This window comes from Chiroxiphia lanceolata, chromosome 1 (genome assembly GCF_009829145.1).
Source record: "Chiroxiphia lanceolata isolate bChiLan1 chromosome 1, bChiLan1.pri, whole genome shotgun sequence".
NCBI lineage: Eukaryota > Metazoa > Chordata > Aves > Passeriformes > Pipridae > Chiroxiphia > Chiroxiphia lanceolata.
Window position 1 is genome coordinate 65,145,249 of NC_045637.1, and position 24,455 is coordinate 65,169,703.

General features: G+C 36.2%; 1 long non-coding RNA gene across 1 annotated transcript; it reads right to left on the reverse strand.

Annotated features, from left to right (window-relative positions):
• Positions 1-15,667: 15,667 nt before the first annotated feature.
• On the reverse strand, positions 15,668-23,984 carry LOC116792367. Its single transcript, XR_004359102.1, has 4 exons — positions 23,936-23,984; positions 17,744-17,800; positions 17,062-17,065; positions 15,668-17,014 (listed from the first exon to the last, which is right to left on the reverse strand). It is a non-coding gene; the product is annotated as an uncharacterized LOC116792367 (long non-coding RNA).
• Positions 23,985-24,455: the final 471 nt, after the last annotated feature.

Sequence of the window (24,455 nt, forward strand, 5' to 3'; positions counted from 1 at the left end):
TAGTTTACTATGTCTTCTACAGAGAGGCACCATGTTGCTACAGATTCCTCGAATGGAGTTTCAGATTCTCTACACTTATCAGACTCATGGGGAGGTCTTGTTCCTTCAGACTCATGGGGAGGTCTTGTTCCTTCAAATTATCTAAGTTCTGAGCACATTCTTTGATACCTATTCTTTTCTAATACTCAAACAATAGTAAGACATCTACTTTTGAGTTGCAATATCTCAAGAATGCTTCAGCACTTTTCCTCTTGGCCTACTTCAATGCTTAGTAACAATTTTCTCATACAACAAAGAGTTTGCCTGATTTCAGCTGTGGGCAATTGATTTTTGTACCAATCAAAGTCTTAAAAATATTTCCTTGCTTCTTCATGAAGATGCAATAATCTAATCAAGCCTCCTCTCAGATAATTTTTGACTGAGATTTCCAAGCCTCTCACTGAAATATCTTTCATTATTTTTGTGTCCCTTTTGTTTCTTTGACAATCTGTCACAGAATTAGAGCATGGTTGAGGTTGGAAACGACCTCTGGAGGTCATCTGGTCTAATTTCCCTGCTCAAATAGGGCCACCTACAGTCAGTTGCCAAAGATCATACTCAGCCAGCCTTTGAATACCTCCAAGAATGGAGATTGCATAACCTCTCAGGGCCACCCATGCTAGTACTTGATCATCCTCACAGTGAAAAAGGCTTTTCCATAAGTGCTGACATCATCTTTTCTGTTTCCGTTTGTGTCCATTGCCTTTTGGTCTTTCACTGGGACAGCTATCAGGTCCCATTACAAATAGAAACTGTATACTTGTTTATAATGTCTCCATATACAATTGTTCTATTTTCAGCCTGGACAAAATTTTTTCACAGTAGCAGTGAGGGTGTGGAGCCTGCAGTGTGGGTGTGTGTAGCTTGTAATTCTATACCACCCATGACATTGCCAGGGTGGAAGTAAGGGACTCTCGCTTCTGAGAAGAGAGGTGTGGCTTCATGTTGAGAAAAACATGGTGGGAGGGGGAAACCTGACCTCCATTATTCATTGTCACACATGAATATTTTGCATGTAAAACACTCTCTCTTTCTGTACACTTTTGCTGTAAATATTGTTGCTGTTGCTGTTCGTTTTACTTATCTCATTGCTGTTTCTAGTAAATTGTTTTTATCTCAACCCATGATCTCTACCTTTTGTCTCTCTCACTGGAGCTGGCAGGGGAGCAGTTTGTGGTTTTCTTTTTAGTGGGAGTACTAAATTGTGTAATACCATTCCTAAACCACAACAACAATGCATTACAGGAAAAAAGTGGAAAAAGAGTCACAAAAAAGTCACCTCTAGTTTTGCTCAGTACTCCGTGGTATCTACATCCTGGAGTCATCCTAACTGGTCCTGTCTATGAACCTGATACTGGGGGCTCATCTTCATTTGGTTATTTGTTGTAGTGTCTTAGATCCTTGAAATAATTTTTTTCCCCATTTTTACCAACATAGTAGACTTTTCCTCTTCTTCTCTTTTTTTGTGCTTCTTGGTAGATCAGTGGGTCAGAATACTATTGGTAACATGAAAAATTGCTGTTTCTTTTTCACTTCAAATGAAAACATTTCATCCACATTCCAGATTTACTGGTGTTTTGATCTCATGTTATTCATATTACGCTTAAGAAAACCTGTGCTTGCGTGTAGGAAATATGCTAATGGTTCCTTAAATGCACAACTCTTTCAGTAATGGTCACCAAGTTATAAAACAGTGGGCTGGTCATATGCCAAGTATGATATTCTTGGAATTGTTTCTACTCTGTCATCACAGCCTAAGGTATTGAGCTGGGATGTGCTAAAACTTGAGTTTTCTGCCTCCAGTGAGCACCACAACCTGGGCAATTCTTATGATAGGTAGGTCCAATTCGGAGACACAGGTCAAACTTATACTAACTTTACAACAAATATATATAAAGATGCAGTGCTGCAGACTGGTGAAATAATGTGAATTTTGAATTCTTATAAGGGGCTTCCAAATGGTACAGTTTCCTTCAGAAATAAGTTAGTTCCCAGAGGATTTGAGCGCTCAGAAAATCACAATATGATGTTTTTCTTTTCTGTCTGTGTATCAATACATGACCAGTATAAAACCTACTCCCAGTGAGGGAAACTGCTAGACAGTAACGTTAGGGTGCACCCCAAATACACAGTGTAGTTATATTAAAATTGTTTTCATAACTTTGGCCATTGTGCATTTTGATTATTTGCTTGATAGTGCAATAGTGAGTTTGATATTTATTTATACACTGTACACGAGCATACAAGGGAAAAAAACCCAACAAAACCCTATGCGCTAAATCCACAGGATTTAAAGTAAGGAAAATAATCCAAAGTAAGAGCATCAGCTAGTGCTTTCACTTCAGGCTCAGATCATACTCTTGTATTTGACATTATAGAAGTTTGAGATTGATGTTACATGCCACATGTGCTACAATAAGTGCAATTGATAGAGATAAGGATGGCAGTCTTAGCCACATATTTCCATTGTTTTGTGGATTAGAAATGGGCAGACCTCTAAATGCCTGCTTTTTGCTGGGACTGGAAACCAAAGTACTGACAAGTATAGGTGTGTATGCACAAACACACACACGATTTCTCACATACTTATGTTAGTACTAAGATTTGTTCAATAAAGTGTGCCCAACTAGAACCTGCAAACCAACCTTGACTATATCCAAATATTTTGACCTAAAATATTTAAAAATGACTGTCCAGATTTGAGGAGATTTGTGAGTTATGATGTTATTGCACCAATTGCCTTTAAAAATTTTGCTTTTGATGATATTTTTGCAATTAAAGGTTTTCTGTTTTGGTGTTTTGGTGTTGGTTTTCTTTGTTGTTGTGGTGGTGTTGTTTCGCTTTGATTTTTTTCCCATTGTCTTTTGTTTTAATTTGGATGAAAGAACGTTTTCTCTAATTCATGGAGTCTCCTGTAATCTGCTAGTCATTAATGCAACAAAATTCTCTAGGCCGACAATTTTGTTGAGACCCAATGACTGACAGTATTCTGCGTCAAAATATGTTATTGAGCTCCATTGTGAAGATTAGGGGTATGGTGGTGGTTTTTCACAAGCAAAAATCGTGTATGTGTATCAGAAATAAGAGGATTTAACTCTTTATTTTTTATGTGGACCCTGACCTTTAGGCACTGCTAGAATTCCAGTCCTTAATAGCTCTGAACACAACTTTATTGTTTTACTTTTTTATATAAGCAGTACAGCAGAAATCTACATGAGCATTTAAACACTGAACTTCTGTTAATACTGATGAAAATAAGACTACTAAAAGACTGTGATGCTGCCCTTATGGAACGACAGTAAGAATCCCCAGGCAAAGAGTAGTTGCCCTGGAGACATACCTAAATCCTTATATCATAAATCAATCCAATTGCAAACAATCTGTCTTCACATGTTGGTTATTAATTCTTCTTTTTTTTTTATTTTATTTTTTTTTAAATCAGAGAACAGAGGCAGTCTGGAGAAATGTCTTTCATAAAAAAATCTTAACTATATTTGATTTATTCCCAAGGTGGTCCTTTTAATTGGTAGTAGTCCAGGAAGTCTGAGAATGTTTTCAGAAAGGTTATCAAACAAGAGCCTCTATGAATTTAATTCATACTCCACACAAGCCTTGAGAGAAATCTACTATGTTAGTGGAGAGTGAATAATTAACACTAGGTTTTTTTGGTGTGCAACTGAATCAGACTACCTCTTCTAGTCAGTCTGTGCTGGATGAAACTGTCATAGTAAACTGATTGCCAATATAGTGAAAGCTGTAACGACACATTCAGAACCTGGTGAAAGCATCACGAAGCCAAGAAGCTGCTGGGAAAAGGGAATGGTAAGAGAAGAGGGAAGACTGACACACTTCCCAGAAGGCAGTGTCATCCATCCTGATTCACATGGACTTTTTAGATTCTCAGAGCTGGACGGCATATCTTTCATCTCAAAGAACAGTCCTTGAAAGTCTTGAGAATGTTAATTCATAAACTGCTTACTGCTTTAATGGTAAGCTTGTTTTTTATTGAGGTCGAACATTTCTATTCAACTAGAAGTCTAAAAGTGCTTGGTGAACGTGTAGAAGACAAAACCACTGAGCAAAGGCTAAAATACTCTGCATCGTAAACGCCATCCTCAGCATGATTTCATTCTTACTGTCTGCATTGGGATCAACCATTAGTCTTCCATAGAAAATCCTAATTGTCTTTTCTCCATTCTTGGTAAGGCTGGGAAAAGGTAAGAATAATCTATCAGAGGGATTTAGAGAAGACATAAATTTTCTTTTTATATTTTAAGAGAATAAAAGTATCAGAATAGAAAGTTCTAAAAAAGATTTGGTACTTGAAGATAGAGTCTTGTGAAGTAGTATCTGTAAAATATTTTGCAGACATAATGAAACTGTTGCAATCTCAAAATACCAGTCTTCAGAACTTGCATCTCTTGAAAACATTTTCTTGAGCCTGGAAAAACAGGGAAACATTAAAGTTAAAAAATTGTCTAGACCAATATCTCTTTCAAAGAACTTTTCTTGATACTTCTTGCTATTTATCTGAGGGTAAGACATGTCTTCTGAACAAAAGAAGGTGAACATTTTCATTTGTGCCATTTCATATTGTTTTTATTCTACAGTGATGATTTACCTTGCATGCATGTGCAAGTAAAGCACGACAAATAGTATAGCCGTAGTGTTCCATTACCTGTGCAGACCAGGAGAACAGGCTTCCCCACAAAATATATGTGGAATGACACAACAGTCCAGATACTTTCCACAGCAAACACAGCAGACTTTCTTTGACAGATCACCTCACAAAGTGAGGTCTGCAGCAGCAATGAAGCACAGTGTACCCTAACTGGTAGCACATTGCTCGTTGAACAGCATGGCATAACCTGAGGGCACAAGCTGTATTCACCGCGCAAGGAAAGGGTGACCTCACTGAGGACATGGCAAGCTACTGCGTCTACCATAGAACTTGGATGGTAAAGCCTGGACAGCTGTAGCTGTGCAAAATAGCATGAAAATGACAGAATCACAGCAACTGCGTGGTATGGTTTGATGTACTGATGATTTGACTACCCAGCACTTGCCATAACGCAGCAATGGCTGCATAATGTAGCACAACATGGCTGTGACTGAGTTTCATGGCAGTGCAGACGTTGCACTGCACTAATTCTTTTTAGTTTGCTTTGCTTTTTTGTACGCTTATTATTATTTCCCTTTCATGCATTTTTTCATTGACAACTTGCTTCACTGATTCCACTTAGCCAGTATGCATCCATTATAGATAGAAAAACAAAAGGAAAATGTTCTTATTTAGAAAAAGAAGCCTATAGTTAGCATGCTGAAGAGTGATTCCATATTCATTTCATCACTTGCTCTCTAAGTAGCAATGCCACATCCCATTCACAAAAGAAGAGCAAAAATAGCCTTCTGTTTTATTTCCCCAAGCTGTTATTTGAAGACCTATGGTACTGTACTCAGAAGTTTTACTTGCAGGTTTTGGATTTACTTTTGTTACGTTTTCAACAATTGTTCCTTTTTTGTTTTGTTTTGTTGGCTTGTTTTTGTGGTTTGGCTTTTTCTTCTCTCTAAGGTTGAAGAACAATTTGGTGATATTTATCAGAAATTTTTCTGAAAGCCTTAGTGTCCCTGAGTTAGCACACTGACACACATTTATGCAAAGGAGAAAAATTGAATTATTTGATTTTTTGAGTATAAACTAGATTATCACCAGTTTAGACTGGATGCACAATAGGAGAACACTATGTATTTTAGTAACATAAATCAAGCAAATCACTTGTGTATTAGTCTTGCTATCTACCAATACTACAAGTAAAATCTTTATTTAGTCCCCATGCTGGTGAATACTATCTTGTTATATGTGCAGACTGAGGGAGGAAAACTAGCAAATCCCAAAATTAAAGTATTATCGGTTTGCAATCTGAGATTTCCATGAGCACCACGTGACTCAGAGATGTATAACTGCACATTTGCACTTTTCCTTTTATAGCCAGTGCCGTTGGATAATCAGTCAATGGATAAGAAACAGTATTTCCCCTCAGCACTTGCACAGTGCTTAGTGTCACCTTGAGCATTGTAACTACACCAAAAAGAAAGCTACCAATACTTGTATTAAATACTATGTCATGTATTTCATGGGTAAAAGGACCAAGTATCAATTGCGGTTTTGTATTTTTATTCTGTTGGTCATAGTACATATCGAATTCATCATAGGACAAAATACTGCTTATTTTTATTCTTGTAACCCTCATAGCCAGCAGTATGCCTTGTCCCCATTTTATAGACAGAGAACATGCCATTGGAAGTGTGACCCAGAGCTGGGAAACAGACACAGAGTCACTCCCAAATTAGGGCTTGAAAGAGTTCAAAAGGCGTTTTGTTTTGGCATACAGTAGGAACAAGAGTACACTGAACCACTTTCATCATGAAAACCTTTTCTTACAAATGGGATCTGGTGGGTGTGGGTTCATGTTTTATTCCAGGACTTGCTATAGTTCCCAGTGTCCACACAGAATAAAAATAGGAAACTTGCAGTGTCCCTCATCTCATAGAGACAGACTGTATGGCACAAGGTAGGTAATACGGCTTCTACTATACATATGTTAAAGAAAATACTAATAAAGTCTTTGGTAGAGTATCTATAAACTGAAAAATATTTGTATTACAGAAGGTGAGGGTAGGAGGTACACCCCAGAGAAGGACAACCTACTAATCATCTTACAAGCTTTTATTTTTCACTTTAATAAAGAACATAATTTCTAGCACCATCTGTGTAGCGTTTTCATAAATATTGTTATATTTTCAAAATTTGTGGGAAAAATTAAACCTATTCAATATTTATTCAGCTACAGAACATAGACCACAGGACTTTTCCTCTTTTCTGAATCTATAGCAACTGCTTAAACAATTTTACTACCTAATAAATACAAAATAAACCACCTGTACCTGAGATGCACTGAAAACAAATAAATTAATTTTAGTACAAGCAAATGAATGACTGTACTTCTGAGCAAAATCTGTTTTGATCAGAATGATTCCACTGTTCTTTGCTTGCCAATGGTGCTGCCATGCACTTGGGTTTCCTGGAATGAGGCCATCAATTTCAGCAGTGTAGAATGAAAAGCACAAGCAAAAAGTGTAAATAAGCATACTGTGCTTTTGAAGAGGTGATCCAAAAAGCCTGGTAAATGGAAAATAGTTGTTATTATGTACTTGTTGTAGATAAAGCAATATATATTACAATGTCCTAGAGAGTTAACCCATGTGTGAAACCAGGATGTGAAACTGCTTACAGATAAAAGATCCTTTTCTAAGCCCTGTGAAGTTCTGCCCTTGAATTTTTGTGTGTTCCTGCATTTATCCACACAAGCATCCAGCAGGAATGACTTCTGAGTAATCTGGAACCACTCTTGTGCAGCTACAGAACTAGGTCCTATAGCTTTGATTCTGGAAGCTGACATAAAGGATGGTCTATACATGGACAAAGCATTAGCATCTGGAACAAAGTTCTCCAGAGACATAAGAATTCACTTTTATTGACTAATTTCAATAAGGCCTGTATGTTATCCCAAGTTTATCGTGGAGGGTGATGGGATTCAAAAAAACAGAGATCAGTAATGAAACTACTTATTAATTTGGATGACATCATCATATAAAGGAACCAAAGGAAAATAAAATGAAATAAAAGGAAATATTTTACTTATGCACTTTAAGCCCAGATATTTACACCGGTTTATCCATTATCATATTCACTATTGTATTTATTTTGCATCGATTATTCATTATGATTGGCTATGAATGTATTCCTGTTTAGATCTTATGAATGGTTAATCCCCTACAATTCTTGCTTATCCATACTTTTTTTTTTTGGAGCATAACGATAATACTCATTTTGAAATAAGAAACAGGTAGAGGACTTGATCATTAGAATGCCTCAAGAAAATAAAATATCTTTGAATGAAACTATACAAATACATATAATCGATTTCAATTACTTTAGAAAGTGCTGTTTGCATTTCTAGCAAAAATAAAATCTTTGATATTTCAGGCCAAAGTAATAATTTCATCAGTTTTGTTGTGAGAGTGATAAAGTGGAGTCTTCATTTTTATATTTGTGATATTTTTTGTATCTAGAGTTGAATAGCAAAAATTATCATTAGAGAATGGTATAATCAAAAGAACCCAAAAGCTAAGACTGAAATGACAGTGATAAAGGGTATAAAAAGATATCAAAAGTAAACATTTATACAACTCCCACAAACTGACAAAAGGCCTTTTTTAATGCTGGATTGGCTCTCTATCTTTCAAACATCTGTCTACATATTTAGCCAGAATCACCAGCATCCTAACCATCATTCTAGGGGTGGAAGAAGTTATGCTGTAAAACAAGATAAGGGGAGAGTGAGTCAGAGAATATACAAGTTATTTCGGATTCCTCAGAAAACAGCCTTTCATAGCACTACTGGCAAGAAACTATTTAACTTACCTCATTAAACAACACATAACTTAGAACGCTTTAAGAATTTTCAGTAGTTTCTCATCTAAAATAATAGATTTACAATCAGTTTATGACCTTTCTAGCTTTCACATCCTCTGTTTGTCTTCCTTGTGTTCTGTTAAACAAGAAAAGTGTTGTGACCCATAATTGCAGGCAGATTCACAGCAGGTTTTGAGGAGCTTTTTTTACCATGGTGTCCGAGCTGTCTCCATCTGCTGCTGTCTTGTGTGCTCCCCACAGGGGGACCTGGCTAATTTTTCAGTCAATTAGCAGAAGGGTTGCTTTTGTTCTCAAAGTGCACCCCCATGGGCTCCTCTTACACCCAGGACACACTATTCAGATGTTGGGAGTTTTCAAAAAGCATATCATGTTATTTTTTTTCTACTGACCTTTGTGACATTGTTGAGCGAATGCTGTCTCTTGTAATCATAGACACATTAAACTGTGTAGGCTAACTTTGGAATGTTTTTAATATGAATATTAATAATATATGTAGCAATGTTTTTTCTTAGATGATTTCCAAAATCTTGTATCAAAGCCTAGACTTACTTTTTCATTCAGGAGGAGTCAGTTGACATACTAATATTTCATCATGACCATATTTACTGTATATTTTACTGTTTTAATGGGGAAAAAAAGTTTCCTGGCAATTGCTTTTACTACTTACCCTCTAGCGAAGAACATTTAAATGCTGAAAAGAAACTTCAGGTTATGAACACAATTCCAATTTCAGTGAAAAGCACTTATATATATCAAATGAATAAAAGAGCTTGAAATCATAGATTTAATTGTGCACATGTATGTTTATACCTTTGCATAGCTAGCAGAGGGGTAATGCAAACATTATATAGTGGTTGAATAATAACCTGATAGTCAGGCTCCTTGTGTATTCTTTGTGTTGCTTTCTATGAATTTTAATCAGGATTTGGCTAATATGCACTCCTTGTAAGACAGAAAATGCTGTTATTTCAGTATAACAAAATATTACTTGATTTCTGGAAAAAAAGTCAATGTTTTCTTCTGAAAGAATACAGTTGAGCTAACAGAAAGCAATATGCTTTAAGCCCCCAATTTATGCACATTCCATTTGGAATGCTATCTTGCCGAGGAGTGTCTGAGCCTAATCGGCTTCAAGAAATTTTGAACATCAGTTTACATATGATATTCTTCATGTGTTGTAGCAACCATTGTATACTGTGGGAGAATATAGAATCCTTCTTTTTAATTTCACTGTCATATATTTTATTTGTGATTGCTACCTTGGATACAAATACAGATCATTGAGGGCATTTTTTCTTCACCTTAGCTCTACGATCATGCTGCTACTTTTTACGGCAGGATATCAAGTGAGTTCGTTTTCCTGTAACCTTTCATCTGCCCAGCCTCTTGGCTATATCTTTCTATAGTTAATAAATATACTTTTTCTCAGTGTTAAGCAATAAAATATTCACTGGGTCTGAGCTGGGGTTAACAGATTTCTGAAAATTTTATTGCGTGACAGCCTGTCCTGAATAATCCCCTCAGCTGTCTCATGTTCTGGGGCAGAAATGATCTTATGTGTCACTCTAATAGTCTAGAATTACACTTGTATCACTGTCACCAGCATATGGGGCTGTGTATACCCCTAGGCCCAGCTCCCTCTCTTTCACGGCATTTAAAATGATAACATTTGGCAAAGCCAGTTTTGACAGAAAGTGAACTCTCCTTTCCGCGCCGGTGACAAAGCCAGCCACCGGAGGCCTGACACTGAGCAGCCAGTCATCATACTCTTTGCTGGGTAATGATCGCGGGTTTCCCTCCTCTTAATAACCTTCTCGCTGCAAGGGGAGGCTGGAGTGCAAGTCTTCACTTAATTATACAGTCTTCGTCTTAAGTGCTTTATTCATGTGAGGCCTTCAGCTGTTCAGGCGTTATCGTAGCTTTTCTTTTTTTCCGTGCTGCCAAAATGTACTGACTGCTGGGCAGGCAATGGGACAGGAAAGGACTCTGGGAAGATAATAGGCAGGAAAACAAACTAGCTTCTGTATGCTCAAAAGCAAAACAATTTTAGGAACTGATCTTTATGTTATCATAATAATTCTCTGAATGTATCGCCTGCTAATGGCAGCTGCTAAAGGCAGTGTATAGTCTGAGAGAAGAAAAAAAAGAGAAAGATTCAGAATGAAAAAATAGAAAGGTAAGGGGGAAAAAAAAAGAATTACTCTACAAAAGTGAGGCCAGGTCCTGAAAGGTAATTTTTAAATACAAGCAAAATAAAGTGTGGCAACTCAGGAACTTAGTGTTTAGGTGGACCCTTTAGGTACGGTTGCTAAACTAACCAGTAGACATTTATGAAATGCAGAAGGTTGCACCAGTTCCCGGAAACCTAAGGAGGACATAAGACATTATTTACTGTTGCCACTATAGAAACTGTATTCATATTTTACACCCCCAATTTTAGAGTTTGAATTTGGAGATTATTCTCTTCTTACAGTTTACTTTTACCATTCTAACTGCTATGCTTGTAAAGGAAGCCTTGACTCATTTTCCCATTTCCCATTGCCTTTGTATCTTGTCTGAAGCTGTAATAATTCCCAGTGGATGTCTTTACTGACATGTGGTTTAGTCTGCTCTTAGGTAGCGCATGTTTCAGGATGACTATTAAAAAAAAAAGAATAAATAAATCTCTTTTTTTCCTCTTTTTTTTCCTTCCCCTCCTCCCCCAGATATATTAACACAATGTTATCTAAAACTATTTTCAGTATTTTTATACATAGCTACCTTTGTCCACACCATGGTAACGCCCCCTACTGTTCTGCTGATACCCAGGTGTTGATTTTAGAAACATCTGGGGAGGCTCCTCATTTTTCTCGAATTCCTGTTTTTAGAAAAGAAGAGCTGTCTTGAGCTGTCTTTCACTACCAGCGCACAGTGAAATGAGCTCCATAATATGGAGAAATGAGAGATACTCTGGTCTGCAGCAGTTTCACAGAGATCTGGAGCATTGATTCATCTCAAAGAGGGAAGGATTAAAAAAAATTGTCCCAGAAAATTAACTTGTGAGAGTGTCAGATAATAATCTGAACTGTTTGAAACTTGATTTCAACTAAATTCCAGATCTTTTGTGTTTCAGTCAATTCTCTTTCTACAATGGCAATCTCTTAGGGCTTACCACTGCACAACCTGAAACCCAATGATATGGCTACATGAAGCGTAATGCTCAATGACCTCTTTTGTAGGACTATAGAGATCTCATTAACATTAATACCATTTGTGGAGAACTTTAGGACAATGGGAAGCAGAGCTTTAAAAAACATGCATTCACCCACAGATGTGCATTGAAATTTTAAAGACATGTACTGGATTGTTAGGAATATGCACACTGAATTTTAAGCAAATCCCTGAAGTTTCTAGTGCCACTGTTTAAGCACTTCATTCTCTGTTATGTGCAGTGGCTTTCATGAACAGTTTAAAGCAGTGATATGCACTATTTGCCTGAAACAACTCTGCACGCATACTATGGATCTCCTGACAGCTCTGTCATGATTCCATCCACTGAGACACAAGCAATCCCTCTTCACATACATACTAGTTCTCCTTAATGTGATTATTAATCCTCAGGTAACTGGTAGGTGTGGAGCTAGCATGTGCATGACTCTGAATGTGGATCCTCACTGTTCTGTTTAGCTGCCTGGTCAGGCCCAGTACAATGCATATTATTATTAAAAGCCAGATAATGACTTTAGGTTTTGACCCTTTGTGATCGATCTAAACTTTTCTTCCCTGTCCAATAGGGGAAGCAGTAACTTCAAGTTAAAATTATATATCCTTGACTTGTCATTTCTGTTAACTTCTACCTGTGTATGATTGTGTGTGTGCATCTAAATATACATATATGCTTATTTGTGTGAATGCTTATATGTATAGATACACACACCCACAAACACATCTGCAAATATGTAAGTATTTACCAAATTATATGTTGAGTTCACTAATTTTACACTGTTTACATGTTGCTTAATGTGTCTGTGCCTGGTATCATTTTCAAATAATTTAGTAGTTGTTGTTAGTAACTTGTTGGCAACACTGCTATTCAGTGATGGGCAGAAAGGAAAACAGCAGCCAGGGAAAAAACTCAGTCAGGATACAAGGTGCTGATAATGACTTTAAAGAAAATAAACCCATCTGACAAGTATATAACAATACATGCTGAGATAAATGGAACTTAGTACTACTGTAAGCAGACAGTTAGTGTAACAGGTTCAGTTTAAGTGACTAGTTGGGATAATTTTTCTTTATGAGGAAGATCTTGTGTCTAAGGCAAGATGATATCATTCCAAGATGGATGCCTATAGACACAGAGAAGTTCAACACCCACCCAGTTACGTGATGATGAAAGAGAGAGCAAAGTTGAAAAGATGTACAGGTTTGGTTCTCCCTTTATGGCCAGTCCAAGAAGAGGCAATGGTCCATTGCTGTGAGTTTTGGTCTCAGTGTTGTTAGCTTTTCTGTGAAAACAGAAACTCTTGTATTCAAACAAACCATGGTATTTTCAGCTGGATTACTTGAGTTAGGGTGGCAAAATGTTCTATTAAGTATAAGAAGGCAAACCAGAACTGTGAAGCGTGTAACAAACTGCATTTTTGCATTTTCACATTTTCACACATTCTGATGTTCATCTGACAAAATTTGTGTAGTATTTCACAATTCAATTGTAGGAAGAAGGATGTTTATAAATTATTTTGAAATTTTATGGAAAAGATATCTTCTTATCAACTATTGCATCATCTAAAACTCTTTGAAACCAATCAAGTAAAGCTTCTAAATGCCATGCTTACCTGCTACTCATGATTCCTTCCAGATAAATATGCTATTGTAGAATCTCTTACCACATCAGGTAGAAATGGCTACACACAGGTGATTAGGACAATTTACCTATCATAAAATTAGTTGCCAGGTTGCTTTTTAAATGTTTCTGCATCCAGTTCAGAGTATAAGCACAGCTGAACATACGGACTAGACAGCGTGCCATGCTCTGTCTCACAGTCATATGCTCAGTGGCTAGCACCAGACATTTTCCTTGTACAAAAATCCACCATTCAAATAAAGTTTTATTTATATTTGTTTATATTTGTTCTGATCAACTATTTTTCTAATGGGATGACCTCGTAATCCCAAATTTGAATAATCACATGGATGAGTTCTATAGGGTTCCTCAGAAGGTTTTGTCAATACAGATGTATGTCAGATTGTTTTGCTCAAAAAATCTCATTAAGATTGAGGCGTGCCCAAAAGGTTATTTTTTCCTGGGAGAGTTAAGAAGTTATAATGATAATAATTATATGAAAAGAGACCCCTTCTCCCTCCCCTCCACCCATGTTTAAGGCATAAAACAGGTATTTGAAAAACTTTGGGTTCTATATTTGACACTCTCAGTGACATTCTGAAGAATCGGGACTAGGTGGTTTAGATGCTGCAGCTTTTTCAGGAGCAAACGAGAGAGTTTTCTCTTTTTCTTTAATTGCTTAGACTGTAACTGTTTGCTTGGATACTGTTGCTCACTATGTGAGGGCCTAGTACCTGTCAACATTTTAAGGCAGTAAAGAGTGGGAGAACAGTGTGTGTCAATTACAATGAATCCTACTTTTATCTTTTATTTCCATTTTCTTTTGGTATTTAATATGGGAAAAAAAAATTGTCTGAGGAGAAACTATCTGGTTTGGCTGAGCATGTACTCAGAAGCCATATATTTCAATGCATATTGAAAAGGATGCACTTGAATCAGAATAAATTAGAAAAATGAACCAGAAAAATCCAGAAAAAAATTATTTTTTTTTAATTAATGAATGATCAAAAAAGTCAGGGAAATAATCTTTAGAGACAAAAAATAGGATTATACACTCACTACATGCTGATTTTTGACTGGAATACAGATAGCAAGGGTATAAAGTTGTCATATTTTGAATATTGAATTTTGGGATAGTATCATATACAAAAATTTTACGTTGGCCTTGTGCACACTGAGGTAAACTGTATCAAGTGCAAGCTTGTTGCAAATTCTTGTAAATATCATTGTGCTAGCCTTTTTGATCCTCTGTATGCTGGGATTACTTAAACAAACTTAACAAGTGTAATGTGATTTGTATTCACAATTGTGTATGGGTTAAATCCTTGTCCTTTCATGGATGAACCTCAGAAAGTTGTTTCCAGCTATCAAATATGCTCAAATATCCATTAACTTGTAACATGAAATTATGGTAAAAGAAGTTAGATAGAAAAAATGTAAATGTTACACAAAAGTAGGGGGAAATCCAGTTTTGATTTTCAAGTTCATTTTATTGGATTGGTTCAGAATGGTACAGTTTATATATACCTAATGAGAATTCCTTATGTTGGTATGTCATATCTCTACTTAAGCCAAAGTGATTATCCAGGCCGTAACAGGAATGATACTGGAGGAGAAATACAGTGTTAGGACCACTTCAGATGGGGTGAAGTCATAGTCACTTGAGTCAGAATCAAGTGTATGGTGTGGAATGGTGTCTATGAAGCTGATGAATGAGGGGCCATTGTAAAGCCCAGTACTCTATTTAAAAGGAAGAGAAAGGTATGTGTAGAACATAAAAATAGAAATGTTTTCTTTGGCAGGAGATTGCAATAACAACTATGAGAAACAACTATTAATATAACTGAAAGTAGTTGGTTGGTATTGTTCATGATCATATGAAGTTTTATCGCTACTATGAGGGTGATGAGAGCTTTAGTTCATTACACCCTGGATACTAAGAAAAAAGAAAGAACAATAAGCCTACTTCTGTTTCAGGAAATAAAAGTGCTACAAACTACAATATCAGACAGTATTGAAAAGAAAGAGTTCTAGCTTATGAATACCAATACTGGTCAATAGAAAGCAAAAAGAAAACTATATAAACATTTTAGGAAAATGTAGAAGCCAAAATCTTATTGTATTTCAGTACTACCAGGTAGAGTAAGGTTAGAATTTATTTGTATGTTATCATGTCCACTACATGGCCTTAAACATTAGGTGTAGAGTCAGCTGACAAAGACCGAAGGAGCTAAGAAAAATGACTATAATACCCACAGTAATGTTTTCTTTTAATTCGGCTAGATACTATTTGTAGTCACCTGGAGATCAGTATTATTAAAGGCTGCTGCTGAGATTTGACTCATATTATGGTGTTCCCACAAAACCAGCCTTCTTCAACACCATTTTTAGTGCTTTAAAAAAAAGTTAGATGAGTAAAAATATGACTCATGAAATTTAGTATTGACCTCAATAACTGTTTGTGCTAACATTTGACACCCATTTTCTACTCAGTGAAGACACTTAGCAATGTAACTCAGTACCAGTTCTTGCTATTCTGTTGTCTCTCGCCAGATCCTGTCAATGGCAAAAAGAACCTCAGTAAGTAAAAAGACTGAAAAAACACCTTGAAGAAATGAGAGAAGCCACAAAAATTACAGAGAGCAGAACAGTTAAATAAGGCCCAAACATTTTAATGTTTTAAAGGAAGAAAACTTGAATCTATCCACTGAATTTCGTATGACCTACAGATGCTTTCATGAGTCACTGGGTCTGAGCTAAAAGATGAGGCATATGGCTTAGACTGCTCTGTGCTAATACCTGTGTTCTGGATAAGAGTGGACTCTTGCCTGGGCAGGCTGAAAACAGGTAGATTGAGGCTGGATGTGTTTTTTCCATCATGCAAGCATGGTTGCTGAAAACTTTCAAGAACTGGACTTCAAGTCAGTCATATGATGAGAAAAAGTGTCACAGTTAGAGTCAATTTTTATCTGGCACTGTATTTGATGTAGTATCATAATATTTTAATGGTCCATGAATATGACAAAAATGTTATATTCTCTTCAAAGTAAAATAAATTTAACAAGGTAGAAGCTACATCAGAAAAAACAAAAAACTCCAAAGCAAACCAAAAAGACCCAAACCACAAAAAAAACCAACTGAAAAATGTTCCCTTAGTTAGCATTAATCTCATCCATCTGGGAGACTTGTCTTTGGCTTTGCAGCATCACAGGCGCTTTTAGCAAGCAGCATAAGCAAAGGCTCAGCATCTGGAGGAGGGATAGGACAGGTTTCAACTAAGGCAGACTTCAGACATTCAAATCTGAATTGCATGTCTTTAACCTCTGCTATTCATGATCAAAACACTGTCTTTTACTTCCTGGCAAAAAGGGTCAGAGTAAGTCTCAGTGGGTGTTTGCAAGTTTGCATAAGGAAACATCTTCAAGAGAAATGGAGAGCCTTTTACAATAGTTTTTGCTAACGTCTCGGAACATCTCTGGTGTGTGGCTGAATGTCCAGTAACACATGGGTATTGTCCTCATGATCCTGTTTAGGTAAGGTAGCTCTTCATGTCCAGGTGGATTCCTTGTTTTTACCCTTTAAGGTTTTGAGAATCATAGCATTTTCTTAATTTTTGTTGCTGCATCTGTCAATGGTTTTTATCTGTTCTGAGTCTAGAAATACAAGGAACTGTTGTGCAACAATACAGCATTCAAAGCACCTCACTTGAATTTTTGATTTCACATTAATTCAGAATGCAATGTGAAAGCCAGCGGTCTTGGAAAGTACAAACCGAGCACCAGTAATTTTCACCTGAACTCATTCAAACTGAAGCCAGACGGTTTCAAAGAGCTCTAATAATCACTGAGAGACTTAGCAAAGGCTTGTCTGATCCTATATTTGTGACTTAGCACTGCATTCTAACCTACTTTCACACTCTCTGTAGCCAAATTAAGAGCTCTTAGACAATGATGGATGGCAAGTCTGCCACACTCTGACTTTAAAGAAGTTGAAATAAAGTACCAGCTGGAAAGAAATAATGGAAATATGGATGGGCTGTTCAGTACACACGTAAATGTAAATAACACATATGAATGACAGTGGAAATGAAAAGAAAGGCTTTAAAATGTGTTTCCACGTCTTCCAAATAAGGTGATGAAATTCTAGATTACAGACCAATACATATCATTATCAGAAAAAAAGCATTTCTAACATGTAAAGGGAGTTAGCATATACCTGTAGTAGAAACGATAAGAGGTGTAGTAGATATGCTCTCTGATGCAGATATTTAAAGGCTCGGATGGCAAAAATGTGAAGTCACTCCTTTGAAGACAGTAATTTTTGTTTTCATACACAATGGCACAATCTTGGATGAGCATGAAAAGGCATACCTCAGGAGGTACTAGTGCCTTTCCCCTTTTCTGTCCTCTGTGAGGGTGATTATGATACCTCATACAGTTCTAAAGAGAAAAAACAGGTCAGTGCCATATTAGAGTTTAGCCAAGTGTTAACATACATTTGGCCAGAAAGACTGACTGACAAGTGATATGCTAGACTGCTGTGTCTGCTATCTAACCCTAATATATCTTGTAATCATCATCTTTCATTTTTGGTTGCACTTTAGTCATGAGTTCTTGCAGCATTATGGGTGCTGCACTCCTACTTTGTGGTCATCCTGTTGCCAAGAACCTTTATTTTGGGATTTACATATCAAAATCAGTATTTGCTCTGGATTAGTATCAGTGAAGTTACTTCAGATTTTCAGGCACTATGTCAGTGTCTAAATGTTGCTACCAGTTCCCAAAACTAGTCCTGGACATAATATGTAACAATGGCTGAAAAGAAGCAAAAAACAGAGAGTTATGAAAATGTGACAACTTTCTGAGTTACTTTAAATTCTCTATAAATAAGACACTGAAAGAAAAATTCACTCTTTATTTAATTTTACTGAGTCCAGATGTGTACCATTTAGACTAAATTTATACGGAAAGTGACAGACAAACTGAAAGAGAGAGATAACAGAAAAAGACTGATAATCAGCAGGGTAGATAGCATGTCTAAAACTATAAATCCTTTCAGCTATGGAAAAATGTATAAATGGTTCTACAATGTCTTTAAACTGCGAAACACAAACCTTTAGGAGTCCCTTTTTTTTAAAGCTTTTTTTTAGCAACAAACAGACAAATGCTCAAGTTACTTTTGAAAATGAACCTTCACAAATATCTAATCTTGAACAAGAGCTGATTGATTAGATCTGAATCCAGCTGGATAATTCCAGCTTGCTTATACAAACCCAGTTCAATTTTTTTTTCTTATCCATAGGCTACATCAGTTTTTCAAGTACGGTTTTTAAGGCCACATCACTATTGGAAAAAAAAATCTGGCATGTTTCAAAGTTCAGGGAGCATTACAGGCGAACTATTTTGTGTGTCTTTGTTGAACTAAGACATAATGTTTTCAAAAAAAGTCAAAATAGGAACTGAATTGCTTTAAAAAATACAATGATCTGTCATTGAGACAGTAAAAATGTGATAAGGGAAGATTTATTTTTCATACTGTATTTAAAAAAATCTACTTTTTTGAATGTATAAATCTTATGTCAGTTTTCTACCTTCTGTGTAAGAGACTGTGATCAGCTTATCTCTGCTTTTGTTCTGGACAAACAGTATGCATCTGTTGCAAGTTTGTTTGAATAACTCAATGCATGTATATTCTGATGAAACACTAATAGACACAATGTAGCCATACTACACAGGCACACTAATATGTTTGCTAAGCTGATCAATAATAAGATTGATCAGTCTTTTGCTGGGTCAAGTTAATCATGTTATTGATCAGCTTAGCAAACACATCGTTTTCCTTGTGCATTATTGCTACACAGGGTCTCCTCTCCACCCCCATCAACTGGACATCAGGAGATTTCAGAAAATGAAATATAACCACATTTTCTACAGTAAGTGCTCCTATTACTTCAAGCTCGTCTTCTACAGATAACGATAACATTTCATGATTAAGGTGTTTAGGCTCCTTAGCCTTGTATTGAAAGTTTGAGCACTGCTGTTAAAAACCTGGAAAATTTCAGAATCTTTTTTTTCCTCAAGCATAAGACACTCAGCCCAGGCTCTGGCTGTAATGAGGTCCTCTTTCTGACATTGAGTATTTGAGATTTCCTCATTCTATATACATCCTATAAAAGCGTCTCTCAGAGGCTTTAGGCTTTCTTAAGGGAAATAATTTAATTGCAGAAAAAAGTTCAATACAAAGTGAAGATATGGATCTTGGGGAGTATTATTAGCAAAATGTTTGAAGATTTAACTCTGGAACTATACTTCAAGACATTCAAGAGTCTCAAATTAACATTAAAGGGAATTTCATGGTTATTTCCCTATATGTAGTGGCAAAAAAAAGGCACTTAAGTATGAAAATGGGTCTAATATATTTAAGCTATAACTTTCACATGTTTTTTTTATACTTCTGTAACTTTTGAAAGCCTGAGTGCCAGTGCACCATGTTAATAGAAGTTCTCAAGCACTTTTCACATCTTGAAGCACATGGTAATATAAAGCTTATTTTGCATACAAAGCCTCTTCCATTACTGATAAAATAAATTCCCCTCTGCAATTATGAAACAGCGTTGAAAACAGTTGCTGTTTTCTGGTGCGTATCTTAATGCAGATAGTGAACAGAAAGTAGGAAACTCAGATCTTAAATGCAGACTTCTCTGGATTTAACAAATATCTTGTGGACTAGAAGCAGTGGGAGGAGTACACAAATGGCTACAAGTACTCATGAGTATCATTTGTTTGTGTTGTGCTGTCAAGGACAGATGTAATTGGAAACAAGTGTATATCAGAGCTTCCATATTCAGCTGATGGAAACTGGTTTTGCTCAGTTGAACTGTTTCTCATACAGTTCTTCTTAGATAATACCAAAGCACCTTCTTTGGGACACAGGAAATCATAAGAAGAAATTGTTCACAAGTAATGTGAAGTTGGCATTACTGGGTAAAGATGTTGTCATACAGCCTACATTCCTAGTTTGAGTGTAGTTAGAAATTAAACCTTAGATAGCAACTGTTGAAGTTAGGTGTTAGGAATCCCATCCTAAAAGCCTTCTTTTTAAACCCTAAGAAGGCTCAACACAAATAGAGAACCTTTAAAGACACCGAAGTAATGTGATCTCCCACTAATTCGTACTGTAAATATTTTACTTGCTTCAGTCTCTGTTGTGTGGTCTCTTCACAGTCCTTGAAGATCTAGAAGGTCCTGTTAGCTGCTTGATTTCTGTTTAGCAATTTGGGTAAGAATTCGTAATTAGAGATTTCAATCTAAGAGAGGTCATTTCTTAAAGAGCTACTGTACTTATCTGGCTCTAAAATCCTCAGCGTAGTGTCAATTTACATTTTGGAGAGCTCACTTTCACAGCCATATCATTGGAAACAGAATCAAAATTTTTCAAAACTGTTGTCACATTTTTAAAATTTGAAAACATTCAGCGCAAGATTGAATTTGAAAGTCTGGAAGATCTACATCTCCCATTGATGTCAGCTACTTGACACTGTAGCCAACTTGGTTGAGGTGTTTTTGTTTAGTAAACAAAAAGGAAGACCTTGAAACCACTAGCAACTATAAAAATGCCAGCCTAAATTTAAAAAGTCAAAGCCTGACTTCTGATTTAGTAGGTGCCACCAGAGTATTATGAGTAAATGTTGCTCATATGAGTGTAATCACTGAGTCCCTACAATCAGGGAATTTTTTTAGGGGCAGAAGGATTATCTGATTTTTCAGTGTGTGAAAGGTACAAGACCAAAACTCCTGGAGGCACAATCTTGTAGCCAGTCTGAAAAAGACAGAGTTCTTTCACTGCCATGTTTATGCACCTGAAATTTAATTCAAAAGATGAAAGAAGAGTTTCATCCATATTTACACAACAGAGACACGGATGGATGAACAACAGCCAAAGTGAGACTTTTCACAGAAAAAAGGGTTTTTTTGATAACATGAAAGAAAATGAATTGCTGGTCTTAAGTCTTTATTTTTAATATTTTTCTAGTATTTTAAACTGGAAGCTTTTATGGTAAGCTGCTCCGGTTTTTGTATATGGGTTGGGCACAGAACAAGAAGTGTCTGCTTTAGTCTGACTGACACGTAGGGGTGACTTTTAAATACACCTTCTGCAGAAGTAATGTTTTCTTCTTTCTTTCTTGCACTGTGCAGTTGGCTGTGTGGCACCTCTATCAAAAACATGGAGGGTCCAGGACTACAAAGAAGGTCATTTGTAATGAGGAGAGAAGGTGGAGTCTAAGCTGTGGGTCTCGTACTGGCAATGCCAATAACTACAGCTTAGAGAAAGAAGGTCACACTGCTGCAGGGCCCTGACTATAAATGGTGCTTCTATTGCTTTAAAGACTACATAATTTCATTCCAGTTAAGTCAGCAGACTGGGAGTATGTGTAATGATCTTCCCTTCACCCTCCAGGGTCTGAGCAAGAATGGTTCCAAGACCAAGTTTTCTGGCTTCCATAAAGATTTCAAAAGAAGAGTTTAAATCTGTGTGCAAGAATATTGAAGGTGCTATTAACGCTTGTTTGAGCTTTAGGAATGCCCTTTGACATCCTCCATCACTATTCCAAGCAAGTAGTTCAGATATTTCAGCTTAAATAACTGAAACCAATTCTTGCCTTTGCAGGAAGTCTAAAGAGATAATTTTAACACTACCTTACCCAAGTAAAGGGAAGTTAAGTGTCCATTTAAAGAATATCTCACCACAGTATTCTTGACTTTTTTTTTTTTTTTTGAGTGACAGAAATGTCTTTCTCTTCTTTTCATTTTTGCAAACTGGATGACTTTTCTTTTGCCATGTCAGTTCAAGAAAAAAAGTCCTTACCTCTTTCTAACATTCTGGGACTCAGTCTCCACAACATCTTTGATAGAAAATTTAAGAATTACGACTTTTTACTTCTCTTTTGTAAAATATCAATACTTATGCTGAATCTAAGATATCCTGGGAGGACAAAGAAAAGGAAAATTTCACCTCCAGGTCCAAAAGCCTGGAGTACCTTTGTGGAGTGGCAAGTGAGAGGTACGTAACTCAGGCACTGAAACTGAGAATAAAATTTGAAGCATTATGATTATGTTTATTCACCATATACTGTGCACCAGTAACTCTCATCTCCAGGGACACGAATACTGGGATCCAGTAACCAAGAAGAGGCCTGATTAGAAGGCCATTACATAATGCTGTACCCCTGGATTGATGCTGCTTTCTGATTTGCACAGAAGTAAATATAGAGACAATCAAGCCCTCTGTTTTTAGCAGGCATTAAAATCCCCCTGCCAAACAACAACATTCTAAGTCATGCGGTTTAGTTAGAAGCCACAAATTTTTTTCCCCTGGAAAAAGTCTGGAGAAGTTCAATATGCTTGAGGTAAACATCAGCTTCTCAAACACAATATGATGAGATGCACAAGACGACTGGCCACTTTCTGAATTCAGCTGAATTCTGAAAAATATGCACCACAAAGAAGGAACTCATTTTCAAAAAAAATTGTCTCTGAAGTCAGTAGTTGTTAGTTGTTAATTGCTCCTGATTATCTTAACACTAAAACCTAAAGATGACAATTAAAATCTGTGTCTCAACTAATAAAACAGTTGATTGCTCCAGCAAGTAGCATGCCTATGTAATGACTTATACATAATATCTGGATTATGTGTGGTATGCAACAGGGCAGTTAATAGCACAGACTGATTAAAAAAGGTACAGATGCGGATTATCCCTTGCTTAAATTCCTTGGTCCTCCCTTCAAAAGGAGGAAGCAATGAAGAAGAACTAGAAAGAGAAAAAACATTACCCTCTATAAAAAAAATAAAAATCTCCAGAGTTCTGAACTGTTGATAACTGATATATCAGATCATCTCAACAGCTTATGAATTCTCTGTAAGCACCAATACAGAGTGAGAAAGGACCAAGAGAAAAGCTAATCTATGGCTTTCATGGTGAAGTCTGCTATAATATTGCACAAATCTCACTCTGGCAATACTTGCTTGTCATAGAAACCTCTGAAATAAGAAGATCAACTTTAAACTTAAAAAATATATTTAACAAGGAGGGGGTGTTTTTACAAGATCTCACTCATTATCTATTTTGTATTATAATTAACACATGAGCATGTGTGCAAATAGAGTATACTGTGGATTTATTATATACATTTGGGATTTTGAAAGGGATAACTTTCCAAGGACAGAAACTTTGCTCAGAAACATTTTAAAAGTTGGGGAAAATGGAAATGTAAACTGTAAACTGTTTAAAAGATTCTTTCTTGTTAAAAAAATTTGCCTATTCCTTAGGACATATAATTGAAGAAAATCGTTTCATTGGTTAAAGACACAAAGTACCCTAAGGAAAAAAAGCAACAGTAAAAATGATATGCATATTACTACACACAGTATGAAAAACTGGGAAAAAAGGAAAATAATCAAAGACAGTAAAGAAAGCATAATGCCTCAGTCAAGGTACAGTGAGAGCATTTAAAATATATGGAGAATTAAAGGAATTATACAATTACAATTCAGTCCTATTTGTAGAAAGGTATTACCTGATATTTGTGTCCCTGAACTAAAGAGTGTTCTGGGTTGAGGCTTCTGGTGGAATGAGATAGAGAAATGTGACAAGCCTGTGCTAACTGCAAAGAATTCAAGTTACCTAAAATAAGTATCTGTGCAATTGTTATCTTTTGCTCCTGTTCAGTTAGATGGAATATTTTCCCATATATCTCCATTGCAAGCCAGCCAGTGAACAGCGGACACTATCAAATCCTGGGAAAAGCAGTAGCAATATAGATACTCTTTCTTGACTCAGTTTAGTTGTCTTATATAGTTAATTCATGTCTCTCCTATTCATTAATAACATAGTTATCTCAAATGCATATTAATAAGAACTTATCTATCAAATACCACCATATTTAATCTATATATGAATATCAGCTTCAAATAATTTAGTTTAGATAGAAATAGGGTGATGGAAGGAATAAAATTCATTGGAGATGGATTTTATTTTTTGAAAAAAGAATATGGTAAGTGGAAAACAATTTAATTAATGAACAAATAAGTTAGAAT